The 5,956-nt window shown below is 40.3% G+C and overlaps 1 protein-coding gene across 2 annotated transcripts in view; it reads right to left on the reverse strand.

Annotated features, from left to right (window-relative positions):
• Positions 1–5,956, reverse strand: part of CENPP (centromere protein P) — a 286,353-nt gene that overhangs the window by 126,486 nt on the left and 153,911 nt on the right. The window lies entirely within an intron of this gene.

Below are 5,956 nucleotides of genomic sequence, written 5' to 3' on the forward strand. Positions count from 1 at the left end.
GACCCCTTTGAAAATATGGTGAAAGCTATAATGGATCCTCTATGCAGAAAAATACATATATAAAAACACTTGGCGTGTATCAAAAGACTCATAAAGTCTTTCCACAAATTCTCTAAGTATTCATATACCCAAGTTAAGAATCTCTGTCTAAGGTACCATCTTAATTAACTTAAAATAAATTTGGCGGTAAATATTTCACTAGAGTGAAGGATAAATCAAAGAGTTAAAGTTAATTTAAGGCAAACTGCCTTATCTGCTCCAATTATTTAGCATTTATTCCCCCTTTATTTGGTAATATTTTCAAGGCCACAGAAAAGTTTAAGTTCACAATGAGCATCTACATACCCTTCACTTATATTCACCAATGAATAATACAGACGCTCTCTGACTTACGATGGGTTACACCCTGATAAACCCACCGTAAGTTGAAAATATCATAGGTCAAAACGCATTTAATACACCTAAACTTTATCTAATGTCATAGCTCAGCTTAAGCTATATACATGTGCTCAGAATACTATATTATTCTTCAGTTGGCAAAATCATCTAACACAAAGCCGATTTTATAACAAAGCGCTGACTAGCTCAAGTAATTTACTGAATGCTGTACTGAAAGTGAAAAACACAATGGTTGTATGGGTACTCAAAGTACAGTTTCTTGCTATCGAGCAAACTTTCACTTAATGGTTTTATATGTTTATTTATTTTTTGAGACAGGGTCTGGCTTTGTCACCCAGGCTGGAGTGCAGTGGTGTGATTGCTGAAGCCTCCACCTCCCAGCCTCAAGTGATTCTCCCACCTCAGTCTCCCCAGTAGCTGGGACTATAGGTGTGTGCCACCATATATAGGTGTGTGCCACCATGTCTGTTCTATTTTATTTTTTGTAGAGACAGGATCTCACTGTGTTGCCGATGCTGACTTAATTGTTTTAGCTTCCCTTGATTATCTTTCCTTAAATCAATTATTATATTGGAGGTTTCACTGTGGTGATTTTCTGTTATTCCTTCTGCATTCATTAGTTGACATTCTTCTGTAGGAAAAACTCTGATCCTTTTAACCCTCTTTTCTCTGTTATTAAAAAAAGGATTTAGTATTGTATGTGTTATAATCCACTGTTTTTATTCTTTTTGAGATGCTCAAACTGCCCCTTCATGGTGGCTTCTATGTTCCTTTTCTGAGTCCTTGGTAAACTCTGCAAACTTTCACACTTCTTGGTACAATAAAACTTTTTCAGACACCTTTACTTCTCTGGCCCAGACCTGTTATGGGCCATTTCTCCAAGGAGTCCTGGTTCCCTTAGTGGGAAACAATATTTAGAAACACAGATCTGGAAACCAGATGTGCTCACTGCTCCCAGGTCTGCTCAGTGGAAAGAGGTAAGAAATTTATTTAAAACAAAACCATTACTTGTATAGATTCCTCAAAGCGAACTGACTTCAGACATTCATTAAAAATATTTGACACAGCTGGGTGCGGTGGTGCACACCTGTAATCCTAGCGCTTTGGGAGGCCGAGGCGAGCAGATCACCTGAGGTCAGGAGCTCGAGACCAGCCTGGCCAACATGGCAAAACCCCATCTCTACTAAAAATACAAAAATTAGCTAGGCGTGGTGGCCTGCACCTGTAATCCCAGCTACTCAGGAGGCTGAGGCAGGAGAATTGCTTAAACCCAGGAGGCGGAGATTGCAGTGAGCTGATATTGTGTCACTGCCCTCCAGCCTGGGTGACAGAGCAAGACTCCGTCTCAAAAAAAAAAAAAAAAAAAAAATTGACACATGCAAAATATAATAAACAAAATTGTATAAGTCCTTCATTTTTCATAAATTCAACAGAATGAACATTTAGTGACAATTTATTATAATTCATTTTTCATAACTAGAAACTTCAAGTAGGATGACAGAGTGAGCTCAGCCACATGACACAGCAGAAGCCAGTCCCTGCAACAGGAATTGCTGTGAGGAGAGGGTAAGAGGAGGTCAGGGCAGCAGAGAACCATGGAGGGCCTACGTGCTCAGCAAATTTTTGCTACATAGGACATCAGGGTCAGTTTTTCCAGCTCATATTTTTCCAAATACATTGTAAATTTGGACTACGATATCAAATGTCCTGGTTTTTAAAAATATTATATGCTCCCAACAATCTGCATGTTGAATACTGCCCCTGGGTCACAACCTCCAGTATAAAATAAATTCATTAGAAACCGAAGTGCCTAGTCCACCATGAGGGACACTTGAACATTAAAACCCATGAAATCTTAATCATTTATCCCTTCACAGAAGCTTTTTTAGCATCTACTATACAAAAAACCCTATGTTATGCATATTTACATCCTAGGATTCAGTGGCCTAGAATATTCTTAAAGTGGGTGTTTGCATGGCACGGCTAACTCCCTCACAGCCCTCAGGTCTTGTGACTGTCACCTGACAGGGAGGGCACCCCTGACACCCCCACCCCTATCCTGCTTCTCTCCATAGCACTTACACTATTTGTTGAATGAATGGATTGGTGGACGGCCTTTCTTTTAGCTACTACTATAAGAGAACATTGTACAATCTATTCCAATTCATTTAGAATGTGAAGGACACCAGAGACTGGCAAAAGAACATCAGAAAATTCAAACTGCTTACTTTTTGGCAGGTGTGTGTGTGACCCACAATATACTCCTGACACATGCTTCTCCTATAGCTCCTGCCTCACCTATCAAACCTTTTCATTTGGGCTGTGTGCAGGTGGTTCCCACCTGTAATCTCAGCACTTTGGGGGGCCGAGGTGGGAGGACTGCTTTAGCCCAGGAGTTTGAGGTATGATTGTACCACTGCACTACAGCATGGGTGACAGAGTGAGACTCTATCAATCAATCAATCTTTTATTTGCACGAGACAGTTTCCAAGGTCCTCCCCTGTTCTTATTTGTGTTTGGACTTTGACCACTGCTGTCCATGTCTAGACCAGGAGAAGTTCTGGAAAGGGTGTGAGAAATCATATGAGAGCTTAGATTAGGCAATTTATTTTTATTTTCACAATGGTTAGCATATATAAGGCCAAAGGAAAATAAATTTGCATTAAAGTTCCTTTTATGGCAATCAATATTTTTATTCATAAACTGTCAGTACTGAGAATATTACTTTTTCAGTTTTGTAATTTATCTTTGTGTTTGCAACATAATGTAAATTACTTGTGATTCCTAAATATACTGTTATAATGCAACTAGTTCTTCAATATTTAGACCAAGGCTCAATGAGGCAAAAATAAAACAATAAAAAAAGCATAGAGAAAAGAACTAGGTCCCCTCCATAGGACCCCTTTAGGAAACAAAAATGGAAGATTTTTCTCTTCACAATACTTGAGGGAAGAAGAGGTACACTGTTTCATTTGGAATGATAACCTGGAAAAGGGTGGAGATAAACTCCAGTTTCTTCCCAGATGGCATGTTCGTGCCTGCTGCACCATCTCTGGCAAATGTGAGGCAAAGCTTTCCATGCCACAGCCCCAAGATGGTGGAGGGTTGTGCCTGAGGCCTGCACCTCTACCACATTATCTGCAGAACAGAGTGAATAAGCCAAATATACTACCCCTAACCCCAGCATTTTATTCCAGGGCCTATTTCTTTCCCTAGGCCCTCTGACCAAAGATCGAAGCAAAATATCAGAGGAAGACTAGCTTAAGTCTCACGGTGGGGAGAAGGAAAAGTAGCTGTAACATATCTTTAGAAACACAATCTTACAGGAACTGCCTCCCATCTCTCTAGATATGGGTGGCAAAACTGCACCCAGAAAGGCCATGCAGGCAACTCGACTGAGGAGTGGCTTGGGTGGGTGACATGGACAACATCCTGTGAGTATAGAAGAGAAAAACACATGTCCCAGAGACAACAGTTGCCATGCAAAACCAGAAATCACGGACTGGGAAAGCCTAATTTTTAAAGAGAAGTTGAAATCTTATTTTTAAATACAGCAATTTCACCTAACAAAAATACATACACATGACCCCCAAATGCCAGACTGAGGAACGTTCATAGTACCTCACCAAAAGGTAATTAATCTAGTTGAATATATAAACAATTAGTGGCTTATTCATATATGAGAATACTATACAGTGACAAGAATGAACTACTGTGTATCACAATGACACGAATGGATCTCAAAAGCATGTCACTGAATGAAAAAAGCCAGATGCAAAAGAGAATGTACAGTATGATTCCATTTATATAAAGTTCAGGAAATAACCTATGGTGCTGAACTCAGACTGTGACTTGAGGAGTATGAGGAGGGATTCTGGATGTATGAGAATGGAGTGTGAGGCTGGGATTTCTTGATTGGGGTCATTTTGTAAAAATTAATTGAGTTGTACCATTATGATATGGTTTTTTTTTTTTGGTAACATACACTTCAATAAACAGTTCAGAAACAAAACACTGTGCAAGACAAACTGAATTTGACCCAAGGGCTTCCTGTTTATGACTGTGTTCTGAAGGAATTTAGGCAAACACTAGATGCTCTGGATACAAAGATTTTAAAAATCCAGTTCATATTTTCATTATGTTCCCAATTCATCCAGTTAACAGATACATTTGCAACTAAAATATTCTTGAATAAATGAGAATATGAGCATTCTAAACCAAACAGGAGGGCCGTCATTCCCTAAGGTGCTGCCTGAGCACCTTATGGGGCCTGAGCTACACTGAGGGCCACTAATGGGACTACCGAGCTGCCTGGAACTGTCAGCCTAGAGGTCCAAGGAGGAGTACTTTATTTAAGTGAGGGGAGGATGAACACATAGCCAGCTGCTATGCACATCTGAGGCACATGTATTCTTTAGGACTGTAGCTGCCTTGCTTAACACAATATGTGCCATTTCTCTGGAGAGAGGGAACAAACGATGGTCAGATTCTTCATGACAGGAGAGAAGAGGTCTTCTAACCCACTGGAAGAGCTCTTTGCTGGCCTCCAAATCTATACAACAGTTGGGAAGAGCCATTGGGGTCACTTACAACAGGGAGTCTTTGCCACTAGGGTTAGAAAACTGTCCTCTCAGGCCGGCCACAGTGGCTCATGCCTGTAATCCCAACGCTTTGGGAGGCCGAGGCGGGCAGATCACGAGGTCAGGAGATCGAGACCATCCTGGCTAACACAATGAAACACCGTCTCTACCAAAAAACCAAAAAACTAGCCAGGTGTGGTGGTGGGCACCTGCAGTCCCATACTTGGGAGGCTGAGGCAGGAGAATGGCATGAACCCGGGAGGCAGAGCTTGCAGTAAGCCAAGATTGTGCCACCGCACTACAGCCTGGGTGACAGAGTGAGACTCCATCTCAAAAAAAAAAAGAAAACTGTCCTCTCTTGAAGGTCTTAGTTGATGTAGAATTGGGCAATCTCTTGGGGATGAGTGGAAAAGGGGGTACAAATAATGATTTCTTTTCAGGAAATAGCATATTCCCTGCTCTAAGTCTCCCTAAATGTCAGTGAGGCCATAGCTAATATTCTCTTGAAAAGGGAAAGTTGTATGCATCCTAAGAGGGTGTTACTTGGACATGCATGTGTGTCTGTGTTATATCACATATGTTGAGTCCAGGGAGCAGTTCATGGAGCCGCATCCATAGTTTCCCTGACATGCCTATAGCAGTGCTAAAAGCTTAAAAAAAAAAAAAAAAAAGTCTGGAGAAGTATGCATAATGCAATAGCTACAGTCATTAGAAGAAAAAAAAGGCATGGTTCTTTCTCAGGTACATCTGAAGTTTGGGTATATACTTCAGTAATGTTGGTATCCTTTATTCAGATTGATAAATATTTTATTAGTCTATACAGGTTGAGTAATTTTTGAAATTGTAATTTACAAATATTCATTCACTTAAGAATCTAATATTTTTAAAACTAGGTATTTCTTGAATGACTCCGACTGCACTTTCAATGGCCAGTTGCCATGCATTATTAAACTTTCTTTTTTTTTATTCTTCAGAAT

This window comes from Pongo pygmaeus, chromosome 13, assembly GCF_028885625.2.
Source record: "Pongo pygmaeus isolate AG05252 chromosome 13, NHGRI_mPonPyg2-v2.0_pri, whole genome shotgun sequence".
In the NCBI taxonomy this organism is placed as follows: Eukaryota; Metazoa; Chordata; class Mammalia; order Primates; family Hominidae; genus Pongo; species Pongo pygmaeus.